The sequence below is a fragment of the Carlito syrichta genome, unplaced genomic scaffold, assembly GCF_000164805.1.
Source record: "Carlito syrichta isolate Samal-C Ts95f unplaced genomic scaffold, Tarsius_syrichta-2.0.1 Scaffold301691, whole genome shotgun sequence".
In the NCBI taxonomy this organism is placed as follows: domain Eukaryota; kingdom Metazoa; phylum Chordata; class Mammalia; order Primates; family Tarsiidae; genus Carlito; species Carlito syrichta.
In genome coordinates this window covers 483,909-505,223 of record NW_007245787.1, presented here as the reverse complement: position 1 = coordinate 505,223, position 21,315 = coordinate 483,909, and positions in this window count along the sequence as shown.

Here is a 21,315-nt window from a genome sequence, read left to right as displayed (position 1 = left end):
GGTATTGATGCTATGTGATTTTATATCTTATGCTTTCTACTTGACTTCATCAGCAGCAACAATAGATTAAAAATTAAAGGTCGTTAATCTTTTTGTCAGTTCTTTTTGGTAAATGTTCCCCTTTATCATTAATATTCAACAAGAAAAGAGAAGACTATGTTCAAAACAATAGAAAATGGCGTGTACAAATGGATTAAACATTTTTCTGAGAGGAGAGAAAGTGTGACTGACAGAGAGTTCAGGACAGTGAGCAATGAGTAGAACTGCTGAAAACACTGCAAAAATTTGTTGAATTGTGCATCAAAATCATTGGCTGACTGTGAGAAGCATAACAGACCAAATAAACATCAATAGAGAAACAGAAAAATCTTAACTGAAAATCTTGACATAAGAAAGGTATGTGGGAAAATGGTCCCAAAGAAGCTCTTGCATCATGACAGTACACCAGCTCACACAGCACTGTCTGTGAGGGAGTTTTTAGCCAGTCAACAACTACATTGGAACACCCTCTCTACTCACCTGATCTGGCCCCAATGAGATAAAGGAAATATTAAAAGGAAGACATTTTGATGACATTCAGGATATCAAGAATAATATGACAACATCTCTGATAGCCATTCCAGAAAAAGAGTTCCAAAACTGCTTTGACAGGTGGACTAGGCACTGTTATTGGTGCATAGCTTCTCAAGGGGTATACTTTGAAGGTGACCATAGGATGAGTTTGCAAACTTAATTGTCATACCTTGTACATTCATTTAGTACACATTTAACTTTTGTTTTCAGTAGCGTCTATTTTTCCGGTAGGAAAATCAAAGAAGGAAAATAATTCTGATAAACTACCTCCTATAAATAACATCCTTTAAAAATATTAGTTTTACATAATTTTGACTTGGCCTTTTCCTACTTTTAAGACATACTTAAACACACAACCATACATGCTGAAGAATAATCTCATATCTAATCTTTTAAAAAGTTTTCAAAATTTTTGTTAGAAAAATTGAAGTTCAAATGTATATATACAAATAATTAAAAGTGTATATTATCTTAAAGTCATGTATTGACATTTCTTTTCCTCGTCAACTATAGTTTGCTTATAGACAACAAAGAAAAGCCAGTACATATCTAGAATGACAATAATTTTTTTTTTTTGAGTTGGAGTCTCACTCTGTCGCCCAGACTGGAGTGAAGTGGCCTTTCCCGGCCACCGCAGCCTCACCTGCTGGGCTCTGGCGATCCTTCTGCCTCAGCCTTCTGAGTAGCCGGAATTACAGGCACGCGCTACCATGCCCAGCTGATTTTTTGATTTATTGTAGAGATGAGGTCTCGCTGCCCAGGCGGGTCACAAACTCGCGGGCTCAGGCAATCCACTCACCTCAGCCTCCCAAAGGCACGGGATTACAGGCTGAGCCACCGAGCCCAGCTTGACAATAATTTAATTACTGAACCTTCCCAAGATTTCACTTGAGAATACATGGTGAGCCTTTCTCTAAAAAGATATTATCAGAGATTCTACTGTCAATTTAGTTTCACTCCCAAATTCTGCTCATGCCTGTTTGAGGGGCAATGCAGGTTTAAAATATAATTTAATTGTCATAGTCATCAAAACTTTCCATCATCCCCAGTAGTATGTTAAGAAGCTTCATGAGTATTCTTTAGTCAACAAATGCTATTGAGTTTTCTGCCTTCTGGGAGAGTGCTTTAAAAATGTTAAAAACGTTTTCTATCCTATATGATACCACACCCCATACACAAGGGAGAAAGCTAATTGATTTCTCCACTCAATGGGATGCAATTTTAATTTTCTAAATAGATTCTTTACAGCAATGTTTCCCAAAAGTGGTCACAATCTGTACTGCAAATCCCGAGAGGTTTAAAAAAGCAGGTTTCCTGGGGTCCCCCTTCAAATGGACAAAATAGAAAGCTATGAGGATTGAGATTCAAAGATTTGAAATGGTCTCAGGTGAACATGCGCATATCGGAGCCTGAGAATCAATTGTCGCCCTTCAGTAGCTCATCTGGGAGGGCACAGGGAACAGTGATTGCACCAGATGACAGATGCTGTAGTTCTGAGGTGTAGGAGATGGAGGCTGGCATGGGAAAGAAACCCAGAAAAGAAAAAAAATGTGACTGGGCTTTCCAGACTAGCAGAGTTTGGCTGCAGCGAATGAAAGGAACATCTCAGGTACAGGATAAGAAGGAAAGAGGTGAATGCTCACTCAGTAGATTGGGTAGTGGTGTGGCTGGAACATAGGGAGCTCGGGAAAAGGAAAAGGCCTAGGAAGAAGTTAAGGTGAGAGTTAGGCTGTGCATGTTCATGCATTCCAGGCTAAGAAGTACAGAAAACGGGAGTCACTGCTGATTTCTTTAAAGATGTGTAATGAGAATCGGCTTTAGGAAACAGGCAGAAACACAATATACAATGTAGAAGAAAATTAAAATATGTTACATAGATCAATATTCCTAAGTTTGAAGACAAAGTTCTTAATGACAAAATAAGGCAACACCATCCTAGGAAGAAAACATGATGTCACTTACATTCTCCACAGCTTTAAAATTGTCAGTGCTTCAAAATCATCAGTCAGAAGTTGCATACTTACATCTATTTCTACTGCCTAAAGTACTTTTTTATAAGTAAGATTTTGAAACGAACAAAATCTCTGACATGAGCGTGATTTATCTGAGAATCCCAACGGCTGAACGCAGAAAGACTACGACTAAATACAATGTTAAACATGATATGTGTGCAGTCTCAGGCATAAAAGAATGTGGTTGACACTCAAAAACGAAATAATCTTGACCACAGATTTTTCTTTAACAATTGACACTTGAAGCATGCCTGCAGGTGGCAAAGGAAGAGACTCCAGAATACATAGCTAAAGTTACTTTGTTTCATGCTGAAAGGAACATGTTCCTTTAGCATCAGAGTTCTTCCTTGGTTATCCCTGTGAGTGTTAACGCTGTAGAGGCAGTTAATTCTGTTGCATTGTTTCCTAGTGTAGTTGGTGGAAAAAACCCCACTGTTCTACAGGCCAGGGGCGCCAGTCCTCTCTCAGTCATTTATGAAATGCCTGAAATAGGAGACATCAACTTCTTTGATTCCTGGATTTCTGGTCTGCCATAATCCAGTTGGGCCTGTGTAAAGTCAGATAACTAAGCTTTCGGGTGTATCTGCACGTTTCTCTTGCCCTCCTTGGAGGTTTGTGTTTTTCTGTCGATGTGATACTTGTTGGCAACTATTTCTTTCAACACTCGTGCAATTGATTCACGCTTACTTTCAGCATTCTTTATTGGAAGAAAAATAGGTCTTCTTCTCAAGGACAAGCAGGAGTTAGAGAACCACAAATGATGTGTGAGCAAGCAGCAACCATAAACGAAGATGATAAAAATGCAGGCATTTTGATTTCCACATGATTTCTCATATCAGATAAAATTTACTCAGTAACGTACATGGCTCTGAAGAGAACACTTTGTTTCATCATTCATACTTGTGTTTTAATTTACAGAGAATGAACAACTGTCTAATATTTTAAAAAATTACAAAATAAAGCCATATCGTCTCTCAGGGTGAGAGAAGCAGCCGTGAGTGAGGACACAAGGTATGGTCATGGCAAAGCCTGTAAGCCACGGGCCAAGAGGAGGCTGGGTAATGGAACTGGGCAGCTAAATGAACGGCTTATCTGGGGAAACTTAACTTAAGGCTACTAGTGTTCAAGTCAATGTAATGGCACTAAGAAGTTGTTCGGTATTTCTACTCTAAAGGCTGACTATGAACTGCAGCAGGTAGAGCTTTCTGGAGCAACGGCAATGCTACACTGCTGCCTCTAGGTGGGAGGCTAGCCATTACTTTTCAGAACTCCCAGGAACGTTTGAGTAGGCTACAAAGCATGTGTATATTTTGTTCTTAGACGTTTGGCATTTTATAAACACATTTAACTGTGCTCCTTTAAATATATAAAGTTTTATTCCTTTTGTATTTTTTTGTGTGTTGTATAAAACCCATAAGTAATGGCAACACTATTAAAAAGAGTAGCCCTTGCTAATCTGCCTTCCTCCAAGCATTTTTCCATTCGTTTATGACCTATTTATTGAACATCTGTTATGGGTCAGGCATTGTGCTCCATGATGGGAATATGAGAGAAACCCAGCCCTTGTTTTGGAAAGAGTTTGTGTTCCAGTAATTAATACAGAAAGCAAACATACCATTGCACAGCTGTCTTGGCAGTAATAATAGTGGTGGCTAAACATATTGGTTTATATGTTTGTTTTGTTTTGTTTTGTTTTTGTTTTTTTTGAGTTGGAGTCTCACTCAGTCACCCAGATTGGAGTGCAGTGGCCACTCCCGGCCACCACAGCCTCTACCTGCTGGAGTCCGGTGATCCTTCCACCTCAGCCTTCCAAGTAGCTGGAACTACAGGCGCGCGCTACCACGCCCAGCTAATTTTTTGATTTATTGTAGAATGAGGTCTCGCCAAGTTGCCCAGGCGGGTCTTGAACCAGCGGGATCAGGCAATCCACTCACCTCAGCCTCCCAAGGCGCCGGATTACAGGTTGAGCCACTGAGCTCGGCTGGTTTATATGTTTTATAAACGAATATGTTAGCTTATTTTTTCTTTATAACAACCCTATGAAGTAGGTACTATTACAAGTACAGTAGGGCAGACAAGGGTTAAGTAACTGTCCCAAGGACACATATAAGCAAGAGTCAGGATTAAACACCAGGTAATATGGCTTCAGAATGGCTTTATTACTTCCTGCCTCTCCATCTATGAATTAATTCTAATTGCTTGGATTGTGCTACCCAATTTTACTACTTTATTATACTATCAAACCGAGTCATTCTCCTCATACTTTCTTCTCAACATAAAATTATCATAACAAAAGCTTTCCCTCAATACAGCCATTCTTTCATTCACTGACACAAGCACCACTGTTTGATCGTATTTCCCATTCTTCCTTTCACTTGAGTAATAATGTGAAAGACTCTATCTATTATCTTCACCTTCTCAGCTCCCATTAACTTTGAAACTCATTGATACAGGGGTCCACAACCCCCAAGCCATGGACTGCTACTAGTCCATGGCCTGTTAGAAACTGGGCCACACAACAGGAGGTGAACAGCCAGTGAGCAAGCAAAGTTTTATCTGGATTTACAGCCACTCCCCATCACTCACATTACTGTCTGATCTCTGTCTACTGTCAGATCATTGGTGGCATTAGATTCTCATCGGAGCGTGAACCCTCTCGTGAACTGCAGCAAGGGATCTAGTTTGCACACTCCTGATGAGAATCTAATGCCTGATGATCTGAGGAGCTAAGGCAGTGATGCTAGTGCTAGGGAACAGCAGCAAATACAAATTAATATTAGCAGTGAGGTTTGACCGTGCAGAGACCATAATAAATCAATTGCTTGCAGACTCATGTTAAAACTATCAGTTGAGTGGCAAGTGTATTGGTGTCCTTCAACGTACTGCATCTAGTGACAGGCTTTAAATCAGAATCCAATACTTATTTTAGTCCCCACGTGGTCCATCCATTATTTTATTTACCACTTATGTTTGTGCCTCTTTTCCATACTGCATGCTTGTTGCAGTCACAGTTTTGGTAAGCCCACAAGCTAAACCTAGCCAAAATGAGTGAAAAACAAATGTCACTGGAGAGCTTCTTTGAAAAGGGGGAAAGATCCAACGATGAGACAGCAGAAGACTCTAAGACTGCCAGCAAAAAATAAAGCTGTATTTAAAAGAAAATGCCAAGAGGCCTACTTAAATTATGGGTTCATTGCAACAGGTGATACACATATTCCAAGACCACTTTGTATAATATGTGGCAACCAGCTGTGCTATGCAACAAAGCCATGAAACCTTCAGAACTGCTTTGCCTCACAGAGACCAAGCACCCTGCATTAAAAGATGAACCTTTGAGCTGGGCTTGGTGGCTCAGCCTGTAATCCCGCGCTTTGGGAGGCTGAGGTGAGTGGATTGCCTGAGCCCGTGGGTTCGAGACCCGCCTGGATAACTTGGCGAGACCTCATCTCTACAATAAATCAAAAAATTAGCCAGGCGTGGTAGCACGCGCCTGTAGTTCTAGCTACTTGGAAGGCTGAGGTGGAAGTATCACCGGAGCCCAGCAAGTCGAGGCTATGGTGGCCGGGAGCGTGCCACTGCACTCCAGTTTGGGTGACCGAGTGAGACTCCAACTCAAAAAAAAAAGAGAAAAGACAAGCCTTTGGAGTTTTTCAAAAGAAAAAAATGTGAGCATGAAGAACAGAAGCAATTATCGAAAGCCATCACTTCCTCAAATGTGTCTGCACTGAGATCTTCATTCTTAATGGCTAACTATATTGCTAAAGCTAAGAAGCCCTTTACTGTTGGTGAAGAGTTGATCCTGCCTGCTACTAAGGACATTTGTTGTGAACTTTTAGGAGAGGCTACAGTTCAAAGGTGGCACTTTTTCTTCATTCGGCTAGCACCATACCTAGACAAATTGATGAAACAGAGGATATTGAGGCACAGTTGTTAGGCAGGATTAATGAGTCATGGTATGCAATCTAGGTTGATGAGTCTACTGATGTTGACAAGGCAACAATGCTTGTTTTTGGATTTTTATCAAAATTTTCAAAAACACAATATATGTTTTTTCTTTCTTTCTCTCTTTCTCTCTCTTCCTTTCTTTCTCTCTCTCTCTCTCTCTTTCTTTTTATCTTTCTTTCTTTCTTTTTTTGTGTGTAGGGGTCTCACTCCGTCACCCAGGCTAGAGTGCAGGGGCATGCTCATGGTCACTGTAGCCTTGATTTGCTGGGCTCAGGCAATTCTTCTGCTTCAGCCTTCCACACCCGACTAATTTTTTGATTTATTGCAGAGACAAGATCTCGCCTAGTCGCCCAGATTAGTCTCGAACCAGTGAACTTGAGCAATCCTCTCACCTCTGTCTCCCAGAGTGCTGAGATTACAGACATGGACCACCGTGCCTGACAATGTGTTTTTACTCTGCAGTTTTACTTCATTTTAGAAAAAATTTCTTCATTTTAGAAAAAAATTTCTTCATTTTAGAAAAATTCTTTTTGAATACATCTTCTGGCATTCCATTCAGTTTAGTTCTCTTTTCAAGGAAAGCATCCATCCTGATGGTGAATTACTTTATCTGTCTTCCATAATTATTAGCATCTAATTTTTTTTTTTTCTTTTTTTTTGAGTCAAAGTCTCACTCCATCACTCAGTCTGGAGTGCAGTGGCATATCTCAACCACTGCAGTTTCAACCTTCTGGGCTCAGGCACACTTCAACCTGCTTCCTCCTCAGCCTTCCAAGTGACTGGAACCACAGGCATGTGCCACTATGCCTGACTAATTTTTTGATTTACTGTAGAGACAAGGTCTCACCAAGTTGCCCAGACTGATCTCAAACCCTTGGACTCAGGGAATTCTCTCACCTCTGCCTCCCAAAGTGCTAGAACTTACAGGCATGAGCCACCACCCCTGGTTAACCATCTAATTTCAAGCTTTGTCATTTTCACCTACATTTTTTGTGATTATCTCAAGCCAAAAATAGACTTATACAAATATGCCCTACTAATTTTTGACAGAAATGCAAAAACAATTCAATGGATGAATTAAGCCTTTTCAACAAATGCTGTTGGAGCAATTAGACATTCATATATATCCCCCCCTACCAAATAAACCCCAACTTAAACTTCACCCCTTACAGAAAAATTAACTCAAAATGGATCATGGTCTTAACTTTAAAATGTAAAACTCTAAAACTTAGAAAAACACACTGTATAAAATCTTTGGAATATAGGATGGGCAAAGAGTTTTCAGACATGACACCAAAATTATAATTCATAAAACAAGATTAAAAGCTTTAAATTTTTTTTATTTTAAAGATGTGGGGTACAATTCAGGTTTTGTATACCTATACAAATGTTCATTATGCAGGTGCCCTTGTTGATGAGGTGTGCTCCCCCCACCGGCAGTTTCCCTCAACTGCCAATTCCACTCCCCCTCCCCTGGCAGTTTCCCACTACTGCCAATCCCTTTCTTATAGTATGATGATAATTGTTCAAGGTCTGCATATGAGTGAGAACATATGGTACTCTCTTCTTTGTTTCTGTGATAGATCACTGAGCATGATAGACTCTAAATCCATCCAACTTGCCGTGAAGTCCATATGTTTGTCCTTCTTTATGGCTGCATAATATTCTATTGTGTATATGTACCACATTTTTTTTTATCCAGTCCAGCTTCAATGAGCAGCATGGTTGGTTCCATGTTCTTGCTATTGTGAATAGAGCTGCAACAAACATGCATATGCAGGTATATTTTTTGTAGAATGATTTGAGTTCCTCTGGCTATATTCCCAACAGGGGGATTGCTGGGTCATATGGAAGGCCAATTTCTAGTTTTTTCAGAAATCGCCACACTGTCTTCCAAAGGGGTTGTACTTGTTTGCGTTCCCACCAGTAGTGTAGAAGCGTTCCTTTTTCTCCGCATCCTTGCCAGCATCTGTTATTGTTTGTTTTATTAATGATGGCCATTCTTACAGGGGTTAGGTGGTATCTCAGTGTGGTTTTGATTTGCATTTCTCTGATGATGAGTGAGACTGAGCACTTTTTTATGTCTGTTGGCTGCCCATATATCTTCTTTTGAGAAGTGTCACCCCTCCTTTTCAACATAGTTTTGGAAGTACTAACTAGAGCAATCAGACAAGAGAAGGAGATCGGCGGTATCCAAATAGGAAAAGAGAAAGCCAAGTTATTCCTCTTTGCAGACGACAAGATTCTATACCTCAAAAACCCCAGAGAATCTGTCAAAAACCTCCTGGCACTGGGAAGTGTCTATTCATGTCTTTTACTCACTTTTTAATGCGGCTGGGGGTTTTTGGGGGGTTTTTTTGTTTTGTTTTTTTTCCCAGCAAGTTTGAATTCCTTGTAGATCCTAGATGTTAGGCTTTTGTCAGCTATACAGTTAGCAAATATTTTCTCCCATTCTGTGGACTGTCTCCCTGCTCTCTTGATGGTTTCTTTTGAAAAGCTTTTGCTCTAAGGATTATGTTACAAAGTTAAAAAGAAAAACTACAGCCTGAGAGAAAATATTTGCAAACCACATATTCAATAAAGGGCTTGTGTCTAAATATGTAAGGAACTCTCAAAACCGTTAAAAAAATAAGTACATGAAAAGATGTCCAATATCACCAATCATTACAGAAGTGCAAATTAAAATCATGAGAGACCCTTACACACATAGCAGAATGGCCCATGTAAAAAACAGCAATAAGGCCGGTCATAGTGGCTCACGCCTGTAATCCCAACATTTTCAGAGGCCAAGGCAAGAGGATCACCCAGGAGTTCAGGACTAGCCTAGGTAAAGTAGAGAGACCACGACTCTACCAAAAATCAAAACCTTACCCAGGCGTGGTGGCACTTGCCTGTAGTATAAGTTACTCAGGAGGCTAAGGTGGAAGGATTGCCTGAGCCCAGGAGGTTAAAGATGCAGTGAGCTGTGATCATGCCACTGCATGATTGCTGCATGGGCAACAATCAAAAAAAAAAAAAAAAAAAAACCATGATAACACTACATGCTGGCAAGGATGTAGATAAACAGTATCACTCATACATTGCTAGTGGGAATGTAAAATTATAGAGTGGTGTAGCCACTCAGCACTATCAGTAATTTTACCCACAAAGTTGAAAACTTGTGTTTGCACAAAAACACCTATGTGAACCTTCATAGCAGTTTTATTCATGATAACCCAAAACTGGAAACAAGTCAAATGTCCTTCAACAGGTGAAGGGTTAAACTGTGGCAAATCCATTCCATGGAGTACTACTCAGCACTAAAACGGAATGAACACTGATAAACGCAACAACTTGAATAGGCCTCGAGGGAATTATGATAATCTCAAAAGGTCATATGATCTGTGATTCCATCTATATAACATTATTGAGGTCCAGTGCAGTGGCTCACGCCTGTAATCCTAGCACCTTGGGAGGCCACGGTGAGGAGATGCCTCAGCCCAGGGATTTGAGACCAGCCTAGGCAACTTGGCAAGATCTAATCTACAATAAATCAGAAAATTAGCTGAACGTGGTGGACTGTGCCTGTAGTCCCAGCTACTTGGAAGACTGAGGCAGAAGAATCACCTGAGCCCAGCAGGTTGAGGCTGTGGTAGCCGTGACCGTGCCACTACACTCCGGCCTGGGTGACAGAGTGAGAGTTCAACTCAAAAGAGGAGAGAGAGCGAGAGAGAGAAGGAGGGAGGGAGGGGAGGAACAAGGAAAGGAAGGAAAGAGAGAGGGAAAAAGAGGGAGGGAGGGAGGGAAAGGAAGGTAGAGGCCGGTGTGTTGGCTCATGCCTGTAATCCCAGCACTTTAGGAGGGCAAGGTGGAATGATTGCTTGAGCCCAGCAATTCGAAACTTAAAAAGTAGCTAGCTGCAGCTAAGAGAGAGAGAGAGAGAGAGAGAGAGAGAGAGAGAGAGAGAGAGAGAGAGATGAGATTACATTTCCAAAAAACTTTTTTTTTTTTTAATCAGGGTCGCACTTTTTTTTCCAGATTGGAGTGCAGTTGAATGACCATGGCTCACTGCAGCCTTGACCTCCTGGGCTCAGGCAATCCTCCTGCCTATCTCCTGAGTAGCTGGGACTACATGTGTGCTGTTATGACCAAGGTCAGGCAGGTAACTAAGATGAAAGTTTTAAACAAAATAGAGTAAACTGGTTAATATTATTATTTTGCTAGCAATTTGATTTTATTAACCGATTTAGCTCATTTCAGTGCACCACCGTACCCTGCTAGTTTTTTGTTTTTGTTTTGTTTTTGTAGAGATGAAGTCTTACTATGTTGCCCAGGCTGGTTTTGAATTCCTGGGCTCAAGCAATCCTCTTGCCTCAGCCTTCCAAAGTGTTGGGATTGCAGGCATGAGCCTCTGCACCTGGACCAAAAAACTTTTTTTTGTTATGGGGAGAAAATAGTGGGGGAAGGATACTGCTTTCTATCTGTTGACCATTATGTATGACAGTCACATATTCCGATACACACACACCCACACACACACACCAGTCACAGGGATTCTTATACAAATTGAACTAGGAAGAGAATTTCAGATTTGTTCATCTGGCCATAACTAATAAGATAATAAAGGGAACTGCAAATTAATTGGAGCAAAAAAATCTTTGCATGTTGCATAAAGCTCTCGTGATCCAGCCTTTTCTACAATGGTTTCTGGTGACGAGGGCACAATTGGTGTGCTATGAGATGTGTAATGTGACAGTTTGAGTAGCTCCCTGTGTCTGGCTGTGATGCTGGTAGCCTTTGTGCACAGTCTGGACTCATTGGGGGGCTTTGGCTTTATTCCTTTTTGTCTCTTGCTTCTTGATGGAGGTACGCTGAGTAGGAAGCAGGCCCTGAGTTGAATGTATAATCACCCTGGGAACTGAAGCTACACCAATCCCTGGGAACGTGGCCCATGGCCCCCACATGTCTATTGTAAAAGTTCTTCTTGTACACTTTTCTAAGTTCTGAATGTGTCTGAGTTTGACTCAGAAAGAGAGAGAGAGAATATGTGTCCCTGCATGAGTATGTGCTTATTGGTTAGCTGATTTGCCCTTGAGGATGTAAGCAAAAGAGAATGTGGGGCACTTTATACAAACAACTTCACATCCTTCAATTTTCTGGTTTATGTCTTTTTTTTTTTTGAGTCGGAGTCTCAGTCTGTCACCCAGGCTGGAGTACAGTGACACACTCATGTCATGGCCACTGCAACCTCGATCTGCTGGGCTCAGGCGATCCTGCCACCTCAGGTTCACGGTTTATTAATTAGGAGTCAACTATAAATAAGTATAGTAGAAGAAAGGCAATTTCTGAAAAACTTTCACTTACCCCAGTGCAAGCCACAATATCTCTTCCATGGGAAACTAAGATCAGCATATATGACACTACTGAAATCTGATTCTCTGTCTCCATCACCTTCATTTGCTCCTGGTCTAGATGATCCCAAACTGTGCCCAGTGGTCTTTCTGGCATGCTTGAGTCATGGATTGCCTCCTCATTCTATCCTACATTGTCCGTCCATTAGTGTTCCTTAGTTGACACTGGATTGAAGTGTACTGAGAGTTTCTGCCCCTGGCATCTATTCTTGCCATAGCCCCTCCTGGAGATTCTGTCTGTCTGATGTGCAGACTGGCAGGGCCTTCTAGATAAACGTCCTGCTGCAGATGTCTCCAGGCTTGCCTTTAGCAAAGGGGTTTAGTAAAGTGGGAGGCGGAGGAAAGGGGCAGAGTCCAGATTCTAATTTAATGCGGGAAAGCTTCAATAAAGGTCACAACACAAATTTGCAAGAATACCAAATCACTTGGGTCCCAAGATGTTGTTCTGGAGACATGGCTATAAGATTTTATTTATTTATTTATTTTGAGTTGGAATCTCACTCTGTCACCCAGACTGGAGTGCAGTGGCATGATTCTGGCCACTGCAGCCTCAACCTGCTGTTCTCTGGCAATCTTTCCACCTCAGCCTTCCAAGTAGCCGGAACTACAGGTGCACGCTACCACGCCCAGCTAATTTTTGATTTATTGTAGAGATGAGGTCTCACCAAGTTGCCCTGCCGAGTCTTGAACCCGCAGGCATAGGCAATCCACTAGCCTTGGCCTCCCAACTTGCTAGGATTACAGGCTGAGCCACCAACCCCAACCAGTTATAAGATTTTTAGAGAAGTAGAGTGAATGCATTTTCAACATCTGCTCGGTTATCTAGTATCTGAAAAAACAATAGGAGATCTGGGAAATGTAAGGATGGTGACTTTCCAGTTAATTCTAGAGCTCTATTTTAGCATTGATTTCCTGGGAGAAAAGCTAGTCCAGTCAGTTTGATTACTATCTTCTTTTGGGTCTTCTATATATATGCATCCTTCCCTTTTTACCCTTGACTGATTTCACCAAATTTGGGTAGAGAGCTTTAATCCTGAAGTAGAAATGTAATGATAAAAGTATTTTAAAAACACTCCTACTAAATCCGTAAGCTGGCATGAAACTCTTCTAGTTACTGATTGCTTTTTGGTTTCACTTTGTCAAAGGCAGTATTCTAAGATGACCATCAATGACCCAAGCCCTTGTATAATACCTTCCCCCATGGAATCTCATTCCTGTGATTGAGTTATATCATATGGCAAAGGTAAAGGGAATTTTCAGATGTCATTAAAGTTTCTAGTCAGTTGACTATAAGTTAATCAAATAGGAGATTATACTGAGTAGACTTTACCTAATCAGGTGAGCCCTTATAGCATGTCTAGAGCAAGCGATTCTCCTGCTGACCTTGAAGAAGCTAACCACCAATAATTGTATAGCTGTGTATAGCTGCAAGGAGATGAATTCTTCTAACAACTGTGTGCACTTTGAAGAGTACACAAGCCCTACAAAAGATTCCAACCTTGATTAACACATTGATAGCTGCTTTGTGAGATACTGAGCGAAGTGCCATGCTCTGACTCCTGACCCATGGAAACTGTGAGATAATAAATGCTTTTTTGTAAGCCACTAGGCTTCTGTCAATTTGTAATACAGCAATAGAAAAACAAATACACAACTTAATCTCCAGAAATGTGGCTGGCTTTTTCAGAGTGTCTGTTTTGTTACCTTGCTTTATTGTCAGTCTTTTTCAATATGCCCTACCAACTAACAGGAATCAACAGAACAAACCAATCAACAAACCAACCAAAAAAACCCAAAAAACAAAAAACCCTTAACACCCGGTTCTGAGTCTGTATTTTGTATATCAAAGGGGGAACAGTATACTTATAAATTCCTATCTTCATCTTCCATTCCCGGCCCAAACCATAATAGATAATGTATTACCAAATCTTGTCAAATCTCCAAACTATATTCTGTTCTGTCTTTTCCTTTCAATCCTCATTCTACCCTAGTCTAATCCACCATTGCTTACAGCTGGAACAACTGCAAAACCAGCCTCCCATCCAGTTTCTCAGCATCTTTCCCTCTTTTAACTCAGTTCTGACTAGTGCAAAATGATATTAATATACTCTGAAGAAGATTATATCACTTCCCTGCTTAAAACACTTTAATGGTTTCCCTTCGTCCCTAGGATGCAATCCAAAATTATCTGTGCACTCCTCAAAATAATCTCGGCCCATTTCTCTTATACCTCATCACTTTGCAGCCCCGCTGATCTTTTTATTTTCTTCGCCTTTGGGGCCTTTGCACATGTTGTTACCTGAGCCTGAAATGCTCTTATTTGTCTAACTCTTACTTATCCTGCAAATCTTAACTCAAAATCACTTCTTCAGAGAAACCTCCACACACACTCTGGCAGATACTCCTGGTGGCCCGTCTACACCATCTGCACCCAGTTAGTGCATCCATCCCTCAGGCTCCACAGATGTGACTGTTAGGAGCCACCCACACTTGCACTTTCTCCAGAGCATGGCCTTCAGAGCATGGGAACTACCTCACTTAAAGATGCCTGGAAGGTTATTCTGTCTCCAAAGTATGACCTAAGCCAATCACCAACTGATATGGGATAAAACACTCAGTCCCTGTGCCTCTGGGTGTGACAGACCTGCATTCAAGCTCCAGAGCTCCCTGTGGTGTCAGGCTGAGGTAGAGTGCCCCTGAAACCACATTTTTGTCCAGATTCTTCTCCTGCCCTGTCCCGTTGCCCTCCCTCTCATACAAGCTTCTCCAGAGGACACCCCCTCGATGAATTACTACGCAAAGATCCCCACTTCGGGTTCTGCCTCTGAAGAACCTGTCCTCAGACATCCCTGATATAAGTGGCATTTCCCATTATTGTCTCACATATGCCCTCTTTTCCTTCAGCACACTTTCCAAAAATAGCCATGTTGGCCAGGTATGGTGACTCAAGCCTATAATCCAAGCACCTTGGGGGGACAAGGCGAGAGGATTGCCTGAGCCCAGGGGTTCGAGACAAGCCTGGGCAACTTGGTGAGACCTCATCTCTACAATTAAAAAATTAGCCGAGCCTGGTAGTGCATGCCTATAGTTCCAGTTACTTGGAAGGCTGAGGTGGAAGGATCACTTGAGCCCAACAGGTTGAGGGTGCGATTGCCGTGAGCGTGCCACTGCACTCCAGCCTGGGTGACAGAGTGGGACTCCAACTTAAAAAACAAACAAACAAACAAAACCTCCAAATAGCCATGCTATATCTGTTTATAGATTTATTAATCTTCTGTTTCCCTGTTAGCCATAAAGGTGGAGGCCATACCTATTCCAACCACTTCTGTGTCCCCAGCCCTAACACTAGGCCCAGTACCACGGGGGAGCTCAGACATTGTTGAGTGGATGAACATGTGAATTTGGTGTCATTCTTCAAGATGACTATAGCTGGCAGTGGATGTAATGCTTACGGTTTCTCCTGGGCTGTGACTTGCATGGAGCTCAAATGGGTCTCACGGCCCCTAGAGTTTAGCCTTCCTCTTTGTTGTTGTTGTTGCCTCATTCTTTTAGCCAGCCTGTAGCTCAGTGGCATGATCACAGCCCACTTGTAGAGATGAGGTCTCGCTATGTTGCTAGGTTGAACTAGAATTCCTGGACTCAGGCAACGCTCCCGTCTCGGCCTCCCAAAGTGCTGGGATTACAGGCATGAGCTACCATGCCTGGCCAAGTTTAGTCCTCTAATTGTACTTCCTGACTACTTCCAGCTCCTGTCCATGGTACCAAGCTAGGGGTCTCTGCCCCCAGAAAGTGAGAAATATCCTCTGCACTAACAATAATGCTTTCTGTGATTTCAGTGATTTAATATGTCTGTATTCTATAGAGATGTTACAATAGTAAGATCCCTTTTAGCTCTTTGTTCATTCATATCCAGATATATTTAGCTCCTACTAGGTGCAGGCACTGTTTTAGTTGCTGTGGCTACAGCACCGAATGGCAGATGAGATCCCTACTGTAATGAAACTCAGTGTCCAAAGAAATCATCATAACAGGCAGTGCTGAGTGCTATGAGGAAGAGTGAAGAAGGACAAGGGTGCAGACATACTCTGTTGGATAGAGTGGGCAGGAAGGGCCTCTTTAGTTAGGTGTCATTTGATTTCAGTGGCTGCATGATTATAACCCATAATATAGTCATATCATAATACTAAGTACACAGCATTCACCCTTAGAAAACTAGGCTTTATTAGCCTACATTCTTGGTTCCTGAAAAGAACGAGAAGGAGAGGAAAAGAAAAAGAAAATAGTTATGGCAAAGTCATTGTATTTCTTTATTCACCTTTTAGAGATGAGAAAACTGAGGTTCAAGGACATTAGGTCATTTGCCCAAGGCAAAAAATAATGAGTCTGAACTGTGAATCTAATCAAGAACTTTCTGACTCTAAAATTCTTGTCTCTTTTATTTCATTATATTTGTCTCATTCTCCCCCCACCCCTGCTAGCTACTATTCATATTTAATGAAGAGATTTAAATATTGGGACTAAATATGAACAATTTATAAGTGAAAGTTTTAATACTTCTGTGCTTGATTAAATGTCATAAGTAGATATAAACCTTAAAGTTGGTAGTCTTATGAAGCACCATTGGTTTATGGCATTTTATTGAATATCGACAATGTGTTAAAAATTGATCTCACCATGAATAAAGGAAATTCAGGAGATGATATCATTTTGGTGTGTGTGCGTGCGTGCGTGTGTGTGTGTGTGTGTGTGTGTGTATGTGTGTGTGTGTGTTTGGTTGTTAAGTGATGACCTAGTAATTCAGGGCTCATTAACTCAACAGTCTGTTTTGTGTCTGGGACAGAATCCTCAGTGGCCATTTATTTACTTATTTATAGTGACGAATTTATTTTATGCTTTATTTTTCTTACAGTACATTCACACACATTATCTGTCTTTCTTCTGGCAATACAGCTATGTGTCAGTGAGGTCGATAAAAGTAGGTATAAATATCTTCATTTTAGAGATCTGGAATTCAGGACTCTGACTAAGTGCTTGATGTTCATGTTCATGTGATTAGTAAGGGAGAAAGCTAAGACAAGAGACAAAGTCTAACATTGTGACTTTAAATCCAGTAATCCTTCCTTACTCACTCTCTTCCAGTCAGAGGAGAAAAAAACATCACGTGGTCTGGAGGATGGGAGGTTTGTTCTGAGATCGGGCTATCCTTTCTCCAGCAAATCTTGAGCCAGAATTAGGTAAAGTGACACAGGAGGTGTGGATTAGAGGAGAGCTGTGGTTCTTGCCCTGCCCCTCAGAGTAATGGTGTGTTGACAAGGTGCCATGCGCATGAAGTCAGTACAGGTATCCTTCCCAATCTCAGTATTAAACTAACGGGTAAATTTTCCTGGAGCTCTCTCCGAAACATGTCAAAATTAATGTACCCATAGCAAACAAGTCTTGGTAGCTTAATGTTTTAAAATAGTAACAAATGTTATTAGGAAACTGTCTTTTGTTTGTTGCCAATTTGTATCAAACAGTTGCATTTTCTGCTGTCCCAATTGTTCCAAATCATCTGGTGGAATTAAATGTATCCGTGTTTCCCTGCGAGGACTACAACAATGGCCTCTCTGTCTCCAGTCTCACATCCCTTACAGTCATCTTTATTCCAAGAGATTTCAGAGACTCTTCATCATCCTCAGGATAAAACTCAGACTTTCTAGAAGGGTCCACAAGGCACCCATGACCCACCCTTGCCAGTCCCCTGCCCCAATTCCTATCACTCTCTACTTCATTTTGGGTTTTTTTGGCTCCAGTCACGAATAGCTTCTTATACTTCTCATACTTCTTATACCCCTTTGAGGCTTCAGACCTCTGTGCCTTTGCTTAACCATCTCTGCTGCCTCAAGAGCCCTTCCTCTCCTGCCAAGCTCCACTCTTTCTTCAAGATTCAGTTCCAGCAGCATGTTTTCCAGGAGACCTGGCCTGATCCCTAGGTGAGGCTACGGATCCTTCCTCCTGTGGGCTCCCGTTTATACCCTGTGTAGTTACTATAATATGTTGATTTTTAAATTTTAAATTTCCTTATTTTACTTTTAATTGGCAATACATTCACATGGCTCAAATCAAAAGTCTCAAAGAGAGTAGATGGTAATATGTCTTCTTTTTACCCTGTCCCCAGACCAGTCATTTTCCTTCTACAGAAACAATGAATATTACCACTTACTTATGAGTCCTTCCAGAGATTGACCAGTATATACAAGAAAATGAATGTGTATATTCTATATATTTTTTGTATTCCTTTGCTTTAATTAGTTCCTTCTTTCCTTTTACACAAATGGTAACATATCACATCCAACATTCAGCTCCTAGTTTTCTAAAGGATATACTTCTGAGATCATTCCTTAGCACCACATAAAAATATTCTTCATTTCAAATATACAATTATAGAGGGCTCCGCAAAATTGATGCCCCATTATTTACTTAGTCAATCCCTGATTGATGGATAATTAGTTTATTTCTAATTTCTTGCTATTATCAGCAATGCTGCAATTGATGACTGCACACGTGCATCAATTTGTGCATGCTACATTGCATTGAAATGATCTCCTTACCAATCTATTTCCTAGCTTAGTTTCCTCCAAGACAGGGTATGATGCTTTATGCATCTCCGAATTTACCTGCTTCCAGCAGGGTCTAACATGTGACAGGTGTGTGGCTAAAGTTGGTTAGCCTGAAGGCATGAATGGAATCAACTGACTTCCATGTGCTTTGCTACCTGGGCAGGTCTGAAAACCCAACTAGATCTGTTGCCTTTTAAGGGTTTGTTCTGATTATTCTGCCTGCCCTCTAGCTCCCCCAATCCACACTCTGTCCCTCTACAACTCCGTTTATGCACTCAGGTGGCAGTTGAACCTTACTGAGAGCATCATCTAGTTCCCTGCTTCCAGCTTTCCTGGGGATTCATCCAATGGGAGGCACTGCCATGGGATGGGGAGTGGGAGAAGAAGGAGACTGCGAGGCTTCTTTCTGCGTCTTCCCTGCTTCAGTGGCTGCGTCTTCCTCTGGGTAAGACTGCAGCTCCTTCAAATGGTCCCTACGCTGCAGCTCCAGCTCTCTCAGTGTTCACAACACTATTCTGTGCCCTTGTCCTTTAGGGCTAGGGTAGTGAGCCACGCTGTTAGTTCTGGGTGCTTCCTTATCCCCTTTTGGATCCCTTAGCCCTACCCACATTCCTGTAAATCATGCTGCCATTAAAATATCCCTTTATCTTCAGTTAAACTCTTCACAGGCAATTCTGTTCTCTGCCAGGACCCTTACAGATATAGAATTCCTTCTGAACCTAAGTCTTTGCCATTTTTAAGACTTGATAGAGAGAAAGAGATTTTCTCAACAGCATTTTAAAATATAACAAGAGCTGGCTGGGAATGGTGGCTCATGCCTTTCGTCCCAGCACTTTGGAAGATAAGGCAGGAGGATCACTTGAAGTAGGAGCTTAACACCAGTGAAAGGGTGAAATGCCAAAATGGAGTAACTTTAGCCAAAGAGCAGCCATTTTAATCATTGTCAGACTTCTTTAGTGTTTTATTTTAACTTGCTCTCTAATCATTAGTAGGGGACAGAACTGGTTTACTGGAGGTGGTCACTGATGACTGTTTTGTAACCCCCCAAGCATGCTTTGTACTGATTATCTTTCTATCCAAAGTATTTGTCTTCCTGCCATAAAGAGCCAAACTGACCTAATCTACTGTGATCAGCCCTCCATGACCTTCGTGACACAGACCACCACCCCATCACTATGGCAACAGTTCCTGTGCTTACCTACCCCTTTCGTGATGATGCAAAATAGACTACCACCCCATCACCATGATGACTTGCCCCACCAAAGGGAGGCTTTAAAAGCATTCAACCTCAAGCACTCACTGCCGTGTTTCCTTCAGACTCCTGGTCACCTTCTCTCCCTTGAGAAGTGGATTTTCTCTCTCTCTCTCCTCTCTCTCTCTTTGGTCTACTTTCTAAATCAACTATCTTTCCCAATCTAATTTCTGTGCAATCCTTTGTATTTTATTACCCATGGCACCAGATCACTGACCTAACAACATAGCCTGGGCAACATAGTGAGACCCTGGGCAACATAGTAAGACACTGTCTCTACCAAATATATATGTAAAACATAATAATATATATTAAAATATATATATCTCTCTCACAGAAGCTGGCTATGCAGGCAGTCAAACCATAAATGATCCCCAAAGCTTTATAGCAGTAGTAATAAAAAGTGTTGGAAACACTAGCAACCTGAAAATCCCCCTTGTTCTACTGTGACTACTTTGGCCAGCATCAGCATTTGCAATTCAGCCTGAAAAATGGGGCACAAGGTTGAAAGAGTACAGTATTTCAAATGGCTTCTGCCTAGAGGTTCTTTTCACTATTGAAACAGCAGATAGAAATTGAAAAGACAGAGCAAACTAATAAGACCAGAAAGGTTTTGTGTGAATTAAGCAGTATTCTGCATTATATATTCTTTATGGAACATACAGTGTTTTCAATGTGTGCATTTCTTGTATAGCTGTTCATTAGGGGACTATGAATTGCCTTTTCTATGTCTGTAGGTTGCCCTCCAACCAATTAAACTGAAAATAGTTGTTTTTTTTTTTTTTTTCTCCTCCATGATTAATCACTGAGTAATAGCCTGAAGAGTCTTCAGGGCATTGAGATTGATTCTTTGTACTTTTGAGTTGTAAGGAAATCTGGTTTAAAGTAAAGCATAATGGCTGTAGATTGCAAAGTAACTCAGCTCATTAATAGAGCTCTTGCCTTTGAAATTGGTGATTTGGATTTTCCTTCAGGGAGGATCAGGCTGCAATGTCTATATACAGTGTTTGCTTCTAGACATTAGCTATCAAGAATATTAAAAGACACACAAAAAGTAGGCCTGTCACTTTGTCTCAAATCATTCAGCTTCTAAGATAAGCAGAACATTTCTCAGGCATAAAAAGAGAGTTTGAATGATTCATGAAATTCATTCTCCACATTAAAAATAAAGGGATGAGGGGAATGACAAAGCAAAATATTTCTTTTATTTTATAACTAAAACTTCCTTTGGGAAAATATATGCCCACACATATATACATGCATTGGGAATGTAAATGCTTTCTCATCTACAAGTCTACCTAGAGACTTTCTTTTAAAACCAGTATTCATGGCCGGGCTCGATGGCTCAGCCTGTAATCTCACACTTTGGGAGGCCAAGGTGAGTGAATTGCCTGAGCCTGCAGGTTCGAGACCTGCCTGGGCAACTTGGCAAGAGCTCATCACTACAATTAATTAAAAATTAGCCGGGTGTGATAGCACGCACCTGTAGTTCCAGCTACTTGGAAGGCTGAGGTGGAAGGATCGCTGGAGCCCAGCAGGTTGAG